Consider the following 19,907-nt stretch of genomic DNA (forward strand, 5'->3'; position numbering starts at 1 on the left):
GGCAAGGGTTTGGATTCACAACATGCAAAATGACCAGGCTGAAGGTCATGCATATAGGTTAAACTTTCGATGCACAAACAATATGGCCGAGTACGAAGCCCTATTGTTGGGTCTCAAACTCATCAAAAATCTAGGTGCAACCAAAGTTTCAATCTTAGGAGATTCAGATCTCATCATACAGCAGATGAAGGGAAACTTTATCACAAATGATCTAAGGTTAATGGCTTATAAGGGAGCATCTATTCAAATACTTGACACCTTCTCAGAATCTCAGTTAACTAAAATTTCCAGAAAGCTCAATTTACATGCTCATAGCTTGGCAACCTTTGCCAGCACTTGCAAGCTACCTTTTAAACCCAATCACAGTTTCACTGTTGAAATCAAACATAGACCTACAGTCCCAGATAACATCAAGAATTGGCAAGTCTTTGAGAGTGACACACAGATAAATAACTTCCTTACTTTAAAGGAAGAATTTTCTGGCATGAACATTGATATTAGCACTATGGATGATCAACAACAGACATACAAAATCACGCAGAATATATCAGCTGAAACAGCAAATCTGGTTTTGCATCCTACTAACTTTAATAACCAAAATGTACAGGATCTGAAGCAAACAGATTTTGATGAAATAGCTAAGACAGAAGCCGAAGTAATTGATCTAAAAGACAATTTTCTACCCATAGGTTTAACCCCTTTGGAGGATTTGTTTGACTCAAATGATATCTCAAGAAAACCAAAAATGCAACCATTGAATGCTGAAATTGAAGACTGTAACATTGGAACCACAGAAAGTCCCAAAATGGTAAAATTATCCAAGGCATTACCAGCTGATCAGAAGATGAAATACATTGAATTGTTCAAAGAGTTCCAAGATATCTTTGCCTGGAGTTATGAGGACCTCAAGTCCTATGATACCTTTGAAAGAAGACCAAAAACCTTTTAAACAAAATCTTAGGAGAGTGAATCCTATTCTCCTTCCCCTCATTGAAAACGAAGTTAAACGTATGTATGAAGCAGGAATCATTGCTCCAATCAGGTTCTCGGAGTGGATTTCAAACCTAGTGCCCACTAGGAAGAAGACATGAGAGATTAGACTGTGTGTTGACCTAAAGAATTTGAACAAAGTCTCTCTCAAAGACCATTACCCCTTACCAAAAATGGATCATATCCTACAAAGGGTAGTGGGAGCCTCTAGGATCTCATTATTAGATGGATTCTCTGGATTCAATCAGATTTTAGTACACCTGGATGATCAAGACAAAACTGCCTTTACAACACCTTGGGGAACTTTTAAATATGTCAAAATGCCTTTTGGGCTTAAGAATGCAGGGGCCACGTTCCAAAGAGCAATGGATATAGCCTTTGCCAAAGAAATCCATGATTTCCTAGTAGTCTACCTTGATGATCTTACTGCCTTTTCAAAATCAGATCAAGAACACTTAGAACATTTGAGGCAGGTTTTCTTAATTTGTAGAAAATATGGCATATCTTTGAATCCAAAGAAATCACTGTTTGGCCTAGAGGAAGGCAAGCTCCTAGGTCATATAATCTCAAAAGATGGTATTAGGATCGATCCGGACAGAATTCAAGCTATCCTTCAAGTGCCTCATCCGAGAAACATCAAAGAACTACAAGGCTTCTTAGGAAAGATCAACTTCTTGAGAAGATTCATTCCTAATTTAGCTGAGCTCATAAGACTATTAAACAATATGTTGAAGAAGGATTCTAAGGTCAAATGGACCATGGAAGCTAAACAAGCCTTTGAGGATATCAAAAGAGCATTGACAAACACACCAGTCCTCACAAGTCCTAGGTTTGATAGGGATTTCATCATTTTTTCTTTCGCATCTGAGCATACAATTGCTGTTGTCCTATTACAAAAAGATGACCAAGGGTGTGTAAAACCCATTGCATTTTTTAGCAAAGCCCTTAGAGATGCTCCCTTAAAATATCAGATTATGGAAAAGCACGCCTATGCCTTGGTAAAGGCCATCAAAGACTTTAGAATCTATATTTTATACTCTCATGTGATTGTCTATGTCCCAAATGCAGTGGTTAAGGACATTTTAACCCAAGAAGGAATTGAAGGCAAAAGGGGCAAGTGGATTGCCTATATCTTAGAATATGACATTGAAATCAAGCCTACCAAACTGATAAAAGGACAAGGGCTAGCCAAGCTAATGACTGAAACCAATTTCCAAGCCCTTGACATTAATGAACTGGACAACGAAGAGGAGATGGCGACTCCACAGATCAATCAAGCCTTTTTGCAATCTCCCTGGTATGCTGATATATGTTTTGTATTGTTAAACCTGCAAGCTCCTCCAGGGTTGTCCAGAACTAAGAAAAGGTTCTTTAAAATGAAAGCATCAAAGTTTTGTATCATAGGAAATGTTTTGTTTTGGAGAAATCATGAAGGAATTTTACTTAATTGCCTAACATTGGATGAAACTGACAATGTCCTCAAGGAATTTCATGCAGGTGACTGTGGAGGACACTTATACTAGAAATCCACAGCTGATAAAATCCTAAGGGCCGGATTTTATTGGCCTTCCTTGTTTACTGATGTGAGAAAATTTGTAATGTCTTGTCACAAATGACAAATTTTTGAAGGCAAGAGAAAGTTGTTACCTTTACCACTTAAACCTATTTCGACTGAGAGACCATTCCAGCGATAGGGTTTAGACTTCATTGGTGAAATCCACCCTTCATCCTCTGGCCAGCATAGGTGGATTTTGACTGCTACAAACTACTTTACCAAATGGATAGAAGCCATCCCTTGTAGGCAAGCCAATGACTCCATTATTTGCAATTTTTAGAAACCAACATCCTGTCCAGGTTTGGTTGTCCAGATAAAATTATTACAGACAATGCTCCTGATTTCAAGTCCAAAAAAATGATCAGCTTTTGCCAATAATACCACATGACCTTGGGCCATTCCACGGCCTATTACCCGCAGGGCAATGGCCTAGCTGAGTCTTCCAACAAAAGCCTTATCAACATCATCAAAAAGTTCTTGGAGGAGAACAAAAAGAATTGGCATAAGAAGCTGGTAAATGAACTATGGGCAGACAGATTGACCACCAAAAGATCCATTGGCACAAGCCCATATGAACTAGTTTATGGAATGGAAACAAGATTTCCTTCATCTTTATGGATCCCTGTAATCAAATTGCTGCAAGAAATACAAGATGAACCTAATGATATTCAAAGAAGAATCAATCAGACAATTCACTTACAACAAACAAGAGAGGAAGTCTATCAGAAAACCCAAGTGCTGCAAGAGAAGCTCAAAAGAATATTTGACAAAAGAACCAAAGCTGAAGACTTCTTCATAGGAAGTAAAGTGCTGAGATGGGACTCCAGGAGGGAGGACAAAGGAAAACATGGCAAGTTCGATTTCTTGTGGAAGGGAACTTATGTCATTTATGCTATACAAGGTAATAACACCTATTTTCTGAAGAGTTTGGATGGCTCAAACACTGAGGAAGGCCCAGTCAATGGGAGGATGCTCAAACATTATTTTGACCCCCTTTGATGAAACACTACACAGCTACATATTGTACATAAATATTTGTATTTCCAGTATTTTCATTTACAGCGGATAGATAAAGGACCAAGTGAAGCAGATTTTGAGGAAGATCAGGGTACTGCACCATTTTTTATATATGTTTTGATCCTATCATTGGAAAGCAAGAGAAAACACTTGGGAACTATCAAGGTGATGAGGAATACTCAGAGAAACAAGTAAAAATAGAGCTGTAATTTCACAGCAAATCAGCTTAAAGGGTATTTCATACAAGTTACTATGATTCAGATCGATGGTCTCTAACAGAAGGAAAATTAAGACTGCAGCAAGAATGGAACAATAAGGCGATCTGACCTGTTGTTCTTGGCTTTTCATCTGGAAAAGCCATCTCCAAGTGGAGCCACTGTTAGTCTCCTATACCAATAGGTTTCATTTTTCATGATTAACAGTGGAAGTGCCAAAAATGTTCATCTTTGATGCTACAAAGGTTCCATATTTTGTGAAAGGAACAGAGAGTTAAAAAATGTAAAGAGGGTATGCCTTAAAAGAATGATCAAAAGGCAAGAAAATGAATTGGTCAGAAAAAATAATTGAAATGAACCCCAAAGAAAGACCATGAAAGTGGCTGACCAAAATGCCACTGCTATCTTGATGGATGGCCCAACAGTTCAAACTGGACCATGCCATGTTTTAAATTGCTTGTTCTAGACTAGAGAATGAATATCTGCTCAAACAGTTCAAGCTTGGCAGATGAGTAGCTAGATAGAGAAATGAAGGAGCCCAACTGCTTAATCTGGGCCCTTGGAAGACATAAGGGTAGATTTAGATAGGAGGGAAGCCAAAAGAAAAGAGGATTATCAGGGTTTGCAAGGCTAAGTGCACCCATTCAAAAGAAGAAAAAATGTTAGGTGTATTAGGTAGGGTAGGTAGTTGGAGGTTGCAGAAGCAAGGTATGACCACCTGATATATTGAAAATCATATCTTATCTCATCAATAAGAGAAGGGTCAGAGAAATGGTCTAAACGGCAGAACTATCAAAGCATGTCTAACTTCCCTCATTCCCCTCAAAAATTTTCTTACTAATATCCCCTTGAGGACTTTAGGATCTGCCTAAACAGTCCTACTTACATTTCCCCCTTGAGAAAATCATGTCAAGTTGTGACCTTCTTCTTCAAAAAGAAGCCACATTTCTTGTGTAAAACCCTCATTTCATACTTCATCCATTTCTTGTTTCTAGGTTTCAGTTCTCAAGCTTAATCTCTCCCTCACACTTCACCTCACATACCCATATTAACTCCTAACCCTATTATATAGCTCCCTAGTTACATCCCCACCCCTATTTTCTACAAAAAACTATATAAAATTCCCAAAAACATATTAACTATCCCACCCCCTAGCATTATAGCTAAGTAACATAGTTATGGGAGATATTAGTCCATTTGGGGCTATAATCAACCCTTCCGCGTCCTAACCCCAGAATTAATCTAACCTCTGGTTAAGATTAATAACCTATGCCTAAACCCCCACCCACCTAAACCCTTGCAATTTGCCCCCGCAGTCAAACCCCAATGTTTAAATGTTTGAATGTTTTAAATTAAACATTACATTACATTAACCCACACTAACCCAACCCGCAAAAAACCCACCTAAGCCAAAGTTCGGACCCCACCGCAGCGCAATATTATTTAAATATATGGGGGGACCCACTCCCAAAGCTGCACGTCGTGCCAAACGCCCCACCAGCCGTCCATTTCCCACCGCGCCAGATCCAACGGTGGGCGGGTATTCTTAGCCCACAACGCGCTGAGGGTTAACGTCTGGGGGATGGGAGGTTTCCCTGTCATACCCCCGCCACGTGTCAACCGCCCGGGGTGTTTGGAGGCCTCCCCCCCAAAACCGCCTCTGCTCAAAGGTGGTGCGGGGAAACCGGAAACCACTGTCCGTCCCATCACATCAGCAATCCCGTCAGCATGACGTCACACCCGGTCTCCGCCGCTGCCCCACGTCGCTCGCCACGTTGTCCGCCCGCGTCCACGTTGTGCCACCGTGTCCTGCCACATCATCATCCGAGTCAACGTCCACATCACCCGGCTGTACCCGGGACCCACCGATGATGTCATGCTGATGTCATCGTGGGAAAGCGCCAAAAGTGCATATGCACCAAATTTTTTGTTAAAAACACGGAAAGTGACCATTTTCGGTCATTTCATTGGAAAATTCCAAGAGTGTCGTTCTCCTATTCACACCAAATTGCATCCAGTTTTCAAATTTGAACAATTTGGACGCCGACACCTGCAAATTCGACGTCAGTACCTGCCATTCAATCAGCTCAACCACCCTCGGTGCTAGCAAAACCAGGTATTTGCCGAACTCCACCTGTTTTCCCGTGTCCTTCCCGTTCTCTCGAATTTATTCACTAAATTTCCTGCAATCTCCTAAGTTTAATGGTACTGTCCCTCAAAAATTGGGCCTAAATGCACTAATACACCCCCTGTGTAAGAGAACCATGGTCCGTTCACAATTTCACTGTGCCGGAATCCATTTTCGAGCTTGAATTCCCGATATAACTCTATGCCTGCTCGGCATTGTTCCCTTTTGCCACGTTTTACTACAAAATCTCAGTGCATTAAGCTGTATAATCCCTTTCCCCTCTGCATTTGACCCTCACAGTCTCCAAATTCAGAGAATTTGCTAAAAAGAAACCAAATCTCAAATCAAACTCTGCAAAGTTTGTTCTTTTCACCACAGCCACAAATATTGTAGACTTTTGGTTCAGCTGAACTCATTCTGCCACTCCTCTACAAGTCCTCACAAGCAGTTATCCTCAGCCTGTTTCTTCTCAAAAAATTCACTCTAAAGATAACATGAAAAGTCCTGTAATGGCTACTCCATCAACTCTTAGTGTCACTCCTATGAATCCACCAAACAAAGAGATTGAAGCCATGCCTCTTGCTGATAGAGATTACCTTATCCAAGATCTTGTTGGTGACAAAAATCACTTGCAGACCTTCTGCCAGTTGAGAAACAGCTATCAAAGCAACTGTGACATGTATGGTATATGGGAGTCCAATTTTCCTTATTACTTCCTCCCATCTGTTAATATTTTTCCTGAGATCATCCGCTTATGTGCCGAGAACTATGAGCCAACTCAGAGAGTTGTTAAGTCTCCATCTGGGAGCATACTTTTCCACATTACTCCCGACTCCATCAACCAAATTCTCAACTTCAAGCAGACTCAATTGTTGTTTTCCTTCTCCGTGAACTATTTGCTGGATGCAAGCCCCAAACTCTCCAGTGCTGACATTGAAAAAATCACCAAGACATTCATGAGGGCAGACCGCCAGCCTACAGGGCCACCTCCTTTCTTATATATCCATTTCAATGAGGTGGGCAAGCTTCTAGTTGATATGATCTCTTATGTGATGGGCTTCGAAACCAGTGAGCACATTGATGAAACAGTGTTGGTATTATTAGCTGCATATAGTCTAGGCCAGCCCCCTGCTTACAAGTATAACTTTGCCAAGTTCATAGCCAATAAAATACATGACTAGCTATTGAAAGTGGATAGGGACGGAGTATTCAAATATTCATCATATATCTACCACTTATTCATGTACTACCAGTCTGAAAGCTTCCAATGCCCCATCAAAAAATTGGATTCTAGGGGTGAAAAGAGGTCTGTCATCTTCTGGTCATTAGTTTTCCATGAAGTTCAAAACTCTCCATTTTCTTACTGTGAGTTTATTAACCAATTTGTATACCTAGTCTCTTTCCTCCTAATGAGATCCCCTCCTCCCAGACTGTCATTTGAGATACAAAAGACCTTGCAGGTGTCCAAGAGCTACAAAATAGGTGATTGGTACCTATATCAAAATCACACTATCATTAGAATCTATGGCTGTGAGCTCTGTCCTTACAGGCTTCCAAGGTATGTACGAATGAGACTGTTTGCCTTGGAATACTATAGGCAACTCATTAGTTCTGATCTTACCCATTTTCATAGTTCCAAAAAGAAAGCTCACCTCAAATTCAAAGACCATCTAGGCCCCTTCATTATGAACAAGAAAGATGGTTGGCAAGATGCTGATCAAATTCTCAGGGACAAATATAAGCTAAAGAGGAGCTTCTGGTGGGTCCCTTATGACCTGGAAGGTTTTATCAGTGCCAGAAGAGTTAAATACAAGCTGCTAGGTTATGACCACTATAAATATCCACAAATTGAACAATATGCCAACCAAGATGAGTGGTTGCAAGGCACATTAGTTGAGGAATTGACTCAAGAGGAAATAATGGAGAAAAATGTCAAGGATTTAGAAAAAACTCTTGACTTGGATTCTGTGCAGCAGGTAACATTCAAGTTGCCACATCAAATTGGAGAAGGCACATCCGCTGCTGCAGCCACACAAGCCACCCAAGGACCATCTACATCAGCAACAGGTACATCAAAAGGGAAGGAGATAATGGATGCAGAAATAGAAGTGGTCACAGAACAGCCTGCCTCTTCAATGGAGAAACCTCAAGTACAGGCTCGTCTACAACAAACAAAAGCACAACCAGTGCCTGCCTTGCAGACTCCTGCCCATTTGGAAAGCAGCAGAAAACAAGACCGAGATGACTCCACACCTGCTAGTGGGTCCACTCAGCAGCCCGAAGCCAAGAGGAAAAAGTTTGATTCTCCAATTGTGGAGGAATTCAGTGAAGAAATCCTTGGAAGTCCAAGGAAAGATAGAGAAGACAGTCAACAAAAAGCTACAAGCTCTTTTCAACAAGAGCAGGAAAGACAACATGGCATGGAGGTGTCCTCCTCCACACAGCAAAGCAAGAGGCCAGCTAGCATCAAGGCCACCTTTAAAGAAATTAAGGCACAAAATGAACTGTTAAGAGTGCAGTTATATGACCAATTTCTTAAGGCAACACCTACCAAGCAAGAAAGGTTGATGGCGGCGTATGACATCAAAGACGAAAAAATGATCCTCAGCCATTTTAAACCCAAGGTTCAGCAGCCTCAGTCAGCTGCAGATTATATCAGGACAAAGTTAGAGGTTATGGCAAAAGACATTCAGCCCATGGATCAAATAGAATTGCATAAGCAAACAGGGGAAATGGTCTATGCCACATTGGTAGACAAGGCCACAATGGCCCATGAGTTAAAGGAATCTCTCAGGAACACTAATACTCAACTTGATTTAGAAAGAATGTCCTCCATAGCCAAAGACAACAGAATCAAAACATTGGAGGACATTATTGTAGACCTAGGGCATGATCCTAAGAATCCCAAGGCTATCAAGGCCCTAATGAAGAAAATGGAGGATGACATTGCTGCTCTAAAAAAGCAAATGAGGCTCTCCTCAACCATGCATCCACAAACCAGAGAGCTGGTAAAAGAGAAAGAAGTTGAGGATACATTGGACCTGCTCATGCAAATGAATCACAAAATAGTCCAAATGGGAGGAGAATTAGAAAAGGCACTGCAAGACAAACAGGGAGAGTCGACCTCCCAGCCACCTCAAACTGCCCCAACCACTGTTGCAGCTACAGAAGCAGCAGTGACCCCTCCTATTACTACAACGACTACAACAACTACAGATGCTGCAGCGGCAACAACAACAGCTCCTGAGTCTAGAATAAGCATGGATGAATTGACAAAAGCTGTCAAGGAGCTAGAGCTTCAGGCAACAAAGATTAAACAGGCCAAAGAAAAATTGGCTGAGCTAGAAGCAAAATATGACAAGTCCAAAATGACAGTGGTTGAACAGACCAGAGAAATTAAGGCCCTGAAGGATAGAATAAAGGCCTTAGAGAAGGAGCTGAATTTAGAAAAGACTCTGGCTGAAATAAAGAAAATTTTGTGGACCAGGATTGACCACTCTATCACTAGATAGTGGAAATCAATCAAAACAGTGCATGAGCAGATCGAATTAATAGGCCAAGCTCAAATTGAAAGCCAAAAGGCTAGAGCAGTGTTAGGAAATATGCTTGAGCAGGCTAGCAGGATGATACATGTCCTGAACACTCACACAAAAGAGGAGTTTGCAGCCTTAGACATCAGAAACAGAACAGATACTGTTTTAACAGCCAAAAAGGTGCTGACTCTTAGAAATTTTGTGCAAAATTTGGAGAGAAAATGTTAGGAAATGCAGGCTGAGGTAGATGATTACAAGCTGAGAATGGGTGCATTGCAAGGCAAAGGATTGCCTAGCCTACTGACCGGTGCTGGAAGATTGCTCACCCGTGAGCAGTATGCCACCAAGATGACCAATTTCATTTCAAATCAAATCACAGCATCCACAAGTACTTCAGAAGAAGCAGGACCTCCATCAAGGCAGAGCCTCTATGATAAGCTACAAAATTTATTTTACATTGAGCATGAAATTAATCACTTGTTTGACGTCCCACCCAATTTTTGCAGGTACACAGAGGCAGATGAGACTTTAATAAAAATACGAAGACACCAACTGCCTAAAGAAGATTGGTGGCAAGCAATGCTGCAAATTTTGCCCAAATGATCTCGGTTTTGTATCTTTTGGTCAGCCTCAGGTCAACGAAATTGAATGCAGCATGAAGACAACAGGCAAAGCGGATGAGAATAATGACTCAGCAAAATACTGGGACAACAAGCCCAAAAAGGAAAAAACACAGATTTTCGATAGCGCAGCCCCAGCTGACTCAATTGGTCACAAAAGTTAAAACTCTCTGACAAATGGACAGCTAATGCATTAAATATTTACTGCAGCATTTACTCTTTCAGCTATAATTCCTCATGGGTTGGCATAGAATTTATGAGCTATTAACTCATCAGCTAGATATTTTGTATCTTATTTTTGTATATATACCTCCCCATAGAACATATTTGGGATTGGTGATTTTCTCTCTGAGACACTGTCTTGTAAATTTTCAGACTATCTAATACAAATGGCTAGAAAAGTTCATGATCTCTACATTGTTTGATGTCAAAGTGATGCTCTGCATTCTGCTACAGAATTCCTGTGTTTTTTGATGGAGCAATAAGTTATTCTAAACCATGTTTTGTCTTTCTATGTTTTCTTAACTCAAATATATGTTTCATTAGCTTAGCAAAAGAGAAAAAAAATAGCTGAGGAATTGTTTGAATGCACCCTCTACTCAATTTCTGTTGTTAATTGTGTTTTCTTCAGAATTAATCATAAACATGAATTCTTAACTACTCATGTTTGTATTCATTCTATCATTATGAATGTTGTTTAGGAATTCTTAAATGCTCCTAGATAATATTCCCACTTTTCCCTTTATCAGTTTAGTGAAAGATCCTTAGCTACCTTTCACTCCCTGATTTTGTGCCATCATATTACATATTTAAAGAATTGTTCCATGGATGCCTGTCTGGCTCTGTAGCATAACCTGTTTTCTCGAGAAATGTTTCCAGCAGTTCACCGTCGTCAACTCCATGCCCAATGGCCTAGATTATTCTGAAAAAACATACCATTTCTGACTGAAATCATCATCCCAACAAATTCAAAACAAAATGTTGTGCATCATAACTAGCCTAAAATTACACCAAAACAAAGCTAAATTAGAAAGAGAGAGCCCTCTCTGGTTGTAGGTAGGCTAGGACCTGTGGCTAAAAGATTGGTTAGTGGTTACCTCTGCCGTATTCCCTTCAGAGTCAAAGGGAACAACCTGAGTGTTAACAGGATGAGTAAGAGATCATGAAATCTCCAAGTAGAACCAAGAACTATCAGTGGAATGACACTAATAAAAAACCCAGAGCTGACTCACACCCTTTCAAGACATCTATAAATGGATCCCTCATCTGAGAGATCTAGAGGCTGGAATTTTGTATTTTGTAAGGAAATGTTGTTGGTTTGTTGGTGAGAAGAGACATTGTATTGTTGGGTGATTTTCCCGTTCATGAGGTGAAGAGGGCTTCTACAACTAGGAGGATGATGTTGGATTAGACAGTTGGGTTATAATCCTCTCTTACATTACTATTGATAAATTTCTTTGGGTTTTCCTCCTTATGATCTTGTATTTCTGAATCTTATTGTTTATGAATGCAATTGTATGGTCAATGTGTTTCTGATTCTGCATTGTTTATGATGTTTTAGATAGAGATGCCTTGATAGTTTGTTGTTACTTTGACTCTACAGGTACTCTTTGAAGCGGGACAAGTAGGAGAGGAGTGGAAAATTCTATCAAGGAAAGGAGAAATCAAACTACGATCAAAGCAGAAGATCCAAGTTGGTCCTCTTTTCTTCTCTTCCATCTATCACACTTAAAGGAATTCTTGAAAAGCTTTCATTGTTTGTTTCTAAGATAGCTACCCATCTTAGTGGGACTAGCAGTACAAATCGACACTAGTTTTCCCTAAAACAATACCCGTGCTGAGTAAGGACTACCCCAATAGCATAGTCAAAGGCATCTATCTCCACCTCAAATGGTTGTTGCAAGTTTGGTAATGCAAGCACTAGTGCCGAGCAGAGGTGATGTTTCAACTCTGTGAATGCCTTCTATTTAGATTCAGACCAAAATAATTTTTCTTTCGCTCTTCCATTGGTGACTTGACTCAAGGCCCAAGTGATATGAGAGAATCCCAACACGAACCTGCAGTAGAAATTGTCAAGACCCAGAAAGTTGTGGAGATCTATCAGAGTGGTTGGAGTTGGCCAATCCCGAATGACTTGGATCTTGGCTAGGTCCACCATGCACCCCCAGTTCATCAATAATGTATCCCAGATACTGAACTTGGGTCATGCCAAAATTGGATTTCTCCAAATTGGCACATATCTTGTGTTTCTATAGTGTTTCTAGAACCCGTCGAATGTGATGGAGGTGCTCTTCCCAACTCTGGCTGAGGATCAAGATGTCATCCAAGTATAGCACTACAAATGAGTTGGTGAATGGCAGCAAGATGTTTTCCATTAGCCTCATGAAGGTTTCAGGAGCATTCGTCAACCCGAAAGGCATAACCAACCATTCGAAAAGTCCCTCCTTGTCTTTGAAGGCAGTCTTCCACACATCGGAGGGTTCGATTGGGACTTGGTGATATCCTAATTTCAAGTCAATCTTGCTGAAATATTTTGCCCCCTTTAGTTGGTCCAGAAGGTCATCAATTCATGGGATCAAGTACCTATTATGGACAATGATCTTGTTCAACACCCGATAGTCAATACAAAGGCTCCAAGTCCCATCCTTCTTCTGTACCAACATGATCAGGCACCCACAGGGAGATGAACTCAGTCGGATATGACCTTTCTGCAATAGTTCCTAAATCTGCCTCTTGATTTCGTCATTCTCCAAAATGGAGCACCGATAGATTGGTCCATTAGGCAGTGGTACAGCTGGGGTCAGATCGATGGACTGCTTGACTTGGCAGTGTAGAGGCACCCTTGCGGGGGAGGTGAAGATGTCCTCGTACTCCTCCACAACCTTGTTCATCTTTTGTTGTCATGTAGAGGGGCCCTGTCTGGAGTTTTTGGCCACCGTCTTCTTCTCTCCTTGAGGGTGTATCATCAGGAAAAAGAATTCTCAGTTTTGGAAATGAGCTTACTACATTGTTTTGCAATAACCAAAGAGATGGTGGTAGGCGGTGCTACCTCCAGTATCCTGTACAAATTATTTCCCAAAGTAAAAATAACGGCACAAGGCCTTGACTCATACATAGCATGTCGCTTCCACAAGTATGGTTGGCCTAATAATACATCACAAACATCAAGGGGAGAAATGTCACACAATACCTCATCCGTGAAGGGCTTGATGTTGTATGGAAGCCAACACTATTGGCTCACATGAAGCTCCCATCCTTGGTGAGCCACCCAATAGTGTACAGTTGTGGATGTGCTCGGTAAGCCTAGCTGCTTCATGACCTCTGCTGAAATGAGGTTCTTTTGGCTCCCATTGTCGACAATGAACTGTAGCAGGGAACCCTTTACCCACATCTAGGATTGGAAGAGGCGCTCCTCCTCCTCTAGATCTTCGAGTTCCTCCTTCTGGATCTTCGTGGTGGCAATGGTGGCATTGAGCTCTGCATCGATAATCTGATTCCCTTTGTCATTCCCCTTATCGGGTTCTGACTCAGAGTCAGAACATGCATCTAATTTCGAATACTTTAACTTGGCTACTAATGACTGCTTGGCCTGACACTCACTTGTGTTGTGAGTGGAGATCTTATAGAACTCGCACCACTTTCCAGTGTCCTTCTTCGGTTTCACGTTGTTGTTCTTTGCTTGCGGCTTTGGCGAGTTGTCCTAGGCCACCTCGCCTTGGATTTGTCCTTTGTTCAGCAGTTTTGGGGCACCTTTCCCTTGCTTCGGATTCGTAGATCCAAAGTCTCGGTTCTTCTATTTAAACTTTTGCTTGATATTGATAGCGTACGAGTATGTCGTGCCAAGCAAGGAGATGTCCAGGAACTCCATCTCGTCCTGGATGTACCTATATAGGCAGTTGCGGTATTTGAGTACCAAGTGAAACTCAGAATCCTTGATACCCAACTTTGTACGAAGGGTATGAAAAATATTGCTAAACTCCTGCACATCTTGGTCCCTTCCCTGCCGCACCGTGGTCCACTTCATGTATTTGTCCTCATAGCTTCTGATAGGGTAGTACTACTCCTTCATGGCATTCCGGAATGAATTACAAGTGAGCGCACTAAAAACAGTGAGTTTGTACTTTCATCCTTCTGCTCGCAGTAGGTTTCCCACCAGTCCTTGATGTGGGGGTGGCTTTGAGAAGAGCGAAAGTAATCTTTTCTTGGCCGGAAAAATCATGAATATAAAAAACCCTTCTAGCAGATTTAACCATTTATCTAAAGCGTCTGCATCTATCTGACCCTCAAATATGGGAATTTCAAAGTTAACTTGTACCTTAAAGGGTGTGGCGCTTCCAGAGTAGTTGCTGGAAGTAGATGTGTCACCCTTGGGTAGCCGCTGAAGGATCTGGGAAAAGTTGTCCATCATCATGTTCCTTTATTGCTCGAGGACCTCTTCGAGCAAGATTCTGATAGGATCTCTTTCTCCCTCGTCTTTCTTTCCATCCGCCATGGGAGGCCTTTGGGATTTGCGAGCCTGGTCTTGCAAAGGTTCGACCAATTCAAGCCCTAACTCCTTATATCTCAACCTCATTGGGGACATGCAAAGAAAAACAAAGAAAGAGTAGACCGTTGTGATACCACTGATCCAGAGTTAAATAGGAACGCAACAAATTACAGATATGACCATAAATACATAGATGCAACAGAAATAATACTTCATTTCGTTGATGTAAAATACTGAAATATGCTTACAAACAAAAATGGAAAGAAACTAGCTCAGGCGATGGTAGCTTATCTCTAAGAAGATATGTGGTGGTTGCGTGCCTCTAAACTCTCTTACAATGAGTCTTAAAGGCCTATTTATTGTTGAGAAAAAATGGAAAACCCTAAACATCCAAAAACCTAACCCTAGGAGATGAAGCGCCAAACTATGGGCCTCGTTTCAGGTAAATTGGTACATCAACTTCCCGGGGTCGTAACTTTGGCATACGGTCTCCATTTGAAGCGCACAATACCATGTTAGAAAGATCTACTCTAAGGACTACAACTTTTGAGTGAGAAACATCAATCCATGGACCCATGTTGCTCCCATTTTCCCCAAAAAATGTTGTTTAGGGCCTTAAAACGGCTCCAGAAGTTCAAGACCCAAAAAGTTGCTAAAATTAGTAAATTGTGCTACAAATAAGGAAACTAAAAAAATGAAAGAAACAATGGTGGAGGTCCAAGTGGAATAGGTAGGTGACCACCAATATCCACCAGGATCAAGTTTGACAAAGGCAAAGTCAAAACTAGATTTTCTTGCTGCATTTTCAACATGCCCTCTCAACAAGAAATGGATTATCAAATACTGTTATAAACATATTTGGGAACATCAACCCCAAAATTATATGTCGATGTATTAGGGCTTATCAACCCCTAAAATATTTTTTCATACCCTAAAGGAACTTAGTCATCTGAGTGCATCATTCCCCAAAAGCTCCACTTCAGAAATCATCCAAAAACTACCTAAACTGAACCATACTGACTGCTCCACTATCAAAGTGTGATGCATACTGACTGGTACATTGTTAGGGTGTGATGCATACTATTTAGGCCTTCTATAGGGTGCGATGGGCGAGGATGGACAAGTTTCTGGGACAGTTTGTTAGTTGGTTGCTCATGGAATCTTCTAGAAACTTATCCTGTGCCACTTGCCTCTCTGAATTCGCCCAAGGATGAACAAGGGAACTAGGAAACCATCTCCAATCCCCTCCCTTTTGGAACCAATTGTAACAAGTGGAATGACACTAATCAAACCCCATGGATGACTCACACCCTTGCAAATATCTATAACTAGATCTCAAATCCAAGAGATCAGAAGGCTGGAATTTTGTGAATTGCAAGTAAGTGCTAATAGTTTGTAATTGAGGAGAGAGCATTGTATTCTTGTTGGTTGGATCTTACTATTTCATGAGGTGAAGAAGGATTGAAGCTGGGAGGATGGTGCTGGATCAGAGAAATGGGTTGTAATTCTCCTTTCTATTAATAAATCTCTTCAAGTTTTCTCCCATATGATTGTGCAATTGTGAATGTTATCATTTTTTCATTATATATTTGATTCTGTAAAGTTTATGTTGTAATAGATCACGATTCTTTGATGGTTCTTTATTGTTGTACTTGTGTAGGTACTCTCCAAGCGTGTTAAGTACAGGGAGGAGTTGCAGGATCTGCCAAAGGAGAGAGAGATCAAGCAAGGGATTAAGCGAAAGTTCCAGGTTGGTTCCACCATCTTTCTCTCATCTGTTACACATAGGAAAAATCATTGAATTGCTTTAAACTATTGTTTCCAGGGTAGCTACCAAACCTAGAGGGTTAGTCGTTCGACAAGACACTAATTTTCCCAGAAACAAATTGGTGACTCCGCTGGGGAAGAACAGATGTTTGTTTGTTGTTATTGTTTGTTTTATGTTCAATTTGATAAACTATAGACAGAATCTGAAGCCAGCCAGGTAGTTTTCGAACTGCTCTTGCTTTGCAATTGCATAGTAGATGAATGCTTCTTCAATTAATCTCCGGTTTAGTTTATGAATTAAAAATTTGACTTGCAAGCACATCTAGATGCCCTTTTGGTAGCTCAGTAACCTCTCAAGACACTAATTTTCCCAGAAGCAAATTTACGACATTCCATCATACTTTGCTCGTCATTGTTCATCAAAACCAAGCTTGATTTCATTGAAAACTACTCCACAGTTGATCCAAAACCTCTTTCAGTTGCACTCTCTAGACCATCGCACTGTCTTCCACTGTGTTCCAATATGCATCCCACCTCCCGAGTGTAGAAAGTGTGATGCATATTATTTTCTGTGAAGCCCAGGTGCGATGATTGACTGAACTCATTGTTCCCATCTAGGACTTGAGGGTTTTGATTTGTTTTCAGTTTTGTTTGGTTGTTTTGCTGCATATGAACAGTGCCTCTTCACTGAAGCTTACTTGCATCACTTAGATCAGCCTCAATTACATTAGGATTAGTGAATGTTTTTTGTGTATTTGTTCCTCATTTACAATCCTTTGTCGAAAAGTTGTTTTAGTTGATTTGTCGCTTTGATACAAAAAGTGTCGTAATTATCGTTTTTTGTCGAATAGAGAAGTGTCGTAAATTCTTCCTTCCCATGATAATCGATTAAACTTTTCTTGATGCATTTGATTTGATTTGTTTAAATTCAAAGTGTTGAAAGCATTTTTATTCAAAATTGAAAGTGTCATTTTGAGTCTTCCTTTCTCTTTTTGAAGGAAAAAATGTCGAAAATTTCATTTTGAGTGCAATATTTTAGATATTTGTTGCTTTTAGTTTTCCTTTTTGCATCTTTCACATGAAGGAAAGTGAAAAAAATTACATGCATTTGCATTTAGCATTTTTTTATTTGTGTGCGAAAAAATGATTTAGGGAAATGCACTAGTGTGTGCTCTTTGCTCTTTGCTCTTTGCTTAAAAGCACTTTAATCTTCTTTCCCTAGTAGTCAGGATTTTCATTGCTCAAATAAAGAAAGATTGTTTATCATTGTAGATTGCATATTAGGAATTTCGGATCACCATTATGCGGTGAACAATGGAAAGGAAAACTCTAAGAAATATCAAATTTAAAATAAACTTCAATGAACCTAACAACGCTTTGGAACTTAACGCAACAGATCTAGAGGTCTAGGCTAAAGACGTGTTCCAGCGTCGTTAAAACTAGTGGCTATCATTTTCATTAAAGGTTGGGTGATTCCTCCTCCTTGATACAACAAGTGCTAGCAAAAATTTGTGCTCCCCGTATCGTTTCGTATATATTGGGAGACCACAATGCACTGAACACAGCATTTGGGAAGATTAACTGCCATACATAAATCCTTGGTAATTTCTCTTTAATTTATCACCAAGGTGTATATTGTAGTTTGCAATTGGTTTGGTAAACCCTTTGTCTAGATTCTCCAGAGTAGTCACTTTCATTCCTTTTCGACTCTCTAAAAGAAAAGGTCCATCTGAGAACTTGTCCTTTCAGGCTCATTAAAAATCTAAGAAGACTAGAGTCATCTTTAGCTTTTTCTAGACTCTTAAAAACTGAAAAAGCAAATTTGTGTCCAAGCATCATTAAAATTAATTAAATTCGGAATAACATCACTTTCCCATTAATTTTGAGTTGATCAAGTAATCTGCAATCATGGAAGAAAGTCAATCAAAACACCGTCATTCACAGAGATTAGTGAGTCAACCATCTTTGCCTCCGAAAGCGAAGCCAATCCGGATGAAGCAGTCTTGTTTAACTGAGTACAGTTCATCTGATTTATTTGAAACTTTTGTTTCAACATCGTCAGAGACTCCAGTTACTCCGATTATTTCTGGTACATCTACCTTAAAAGAGGAAGTTCCGTAGTTACAAGAGGACATTAGAATTGATCCTAGTGTAATGGTAAACACTTATGTACCTGAAACAACTCCATCTAGAGTTGATCCAGAACCCATCTCAGTTCAAATCGAGGCTACATTTGAAACAGGAGTTGTTGAAGAACCTCCCTTTGAAACTGAAGTTAATTTACCTGAACATCTAGACTTTGAGTTTCAGTATTCAGAAGGTGTCACCCCTCCAGCATCTGTCACTGCAAAATCTATACCTTCTTCGGCTCTAGAAATATTTTACAAACCTAAAAATATACCTCTTCCACCTGGTCTGATTGCCATAGAGGAGATAGTAGAGGATCCCCCATCTAGTACCCCATTTCATTTTGGAACTGGGATTCATTTGTATCCTGCTACTCCTGAGTTTGCTTCCCTTAATCCTGCTTCATCGAAAGTTCCTGTCGAATCACTTAGGGAGCTTTTGGATAAGCTAACCATGTCTGACCAACCATCAACATCTAGGAATGTATCATTTGATGCAGCTACAGCATAATCTCCTCTTACTATTCCTACAACATTTTCTGGTACGCTTGAGTCATATTTATACGGTACACTATCCGTTCCAGCTGGTTATCGATCACTATCTGGAGTCCACTCAGGGGCTTCTTCGACGCCATGGTCTACTTCCATTTATTCATCTGAAGTCCCATTTGGCTTTGCTTACGTGGAAACTCAACCATTTGATCCTACATATCAGTATCAATATGGGCAATCCAGTTATCAAAGACTGCTATATCCTTTAAACACTGGATTGCCACCATATGGAGAGCAGTATGCCTATTCGTCATTTCCTCTTTTTTTTCTGGGGGACAACCATATAAGAGTTTCCAATAGCATTTAGGTCAATCTGGAATTACATCTAGTGGTTGGATACCCATACTGCTAGATCAACCAAGGGTTGTTTATCAAATGCAACCGATTCAACCTGTGTCGAATGTTACCACTACACCAGCCGTTACGACTGTGTCGCAAACACAAGCACAGCCTGTTGTGTCTCAACCTCAACCTGCTTCTTCTTCCTCGCAACCTCAAGTTTCGAGGCAGAAGACTCAAGTTTCTCGAGTTTTGGTACAACAACCACTTGTCTCTATGGCTCAAAGCAACCTCAGGTTAGTTCTCCTTCATCTAGAACGACTCAAGCTCAAACGGGTATTATTAATCCGCAACTTGGTCAATCTTCTGGTACTGGGAAACAAAAAATGGTCCAACAACCGTGCCTAGTGCAATATCAACAACTGCAATTCCAGCAAACCCAACCTCAGTTTGGAATTGGTTCACAAGCTCAGACTGGATTTGGTGAATATCAAGCCTACCAAGGATCTCGGCAACAAGGCTTTGTAGGTTATGGACAACTGTGTTTCCAAACCGATTATCAACAACCACCCTATACTATTTATGTCCAACAACCTTATCAAGGTTACCAGCAACAGATGCCTTATACTGGTATGCAAA

The sequence above is a fragment of the Pinus tabuliformis genome, chromosome 9 (genome assembly GCF_031772625.1).
Source record: "Pinus tabuliformis cultivar Carrire ecotype Pingquan chromosome 9, CPIR1, whole genome shotgun sequence".
In the NCBI taxonomy this organism is placed as follows: domain Eukaryota; kingdom Viridiplantae; phylum Streptophyta; class Pinopsida; order Pinales; family Pinaceae; genus Pinus; species Pinus tabuliformis.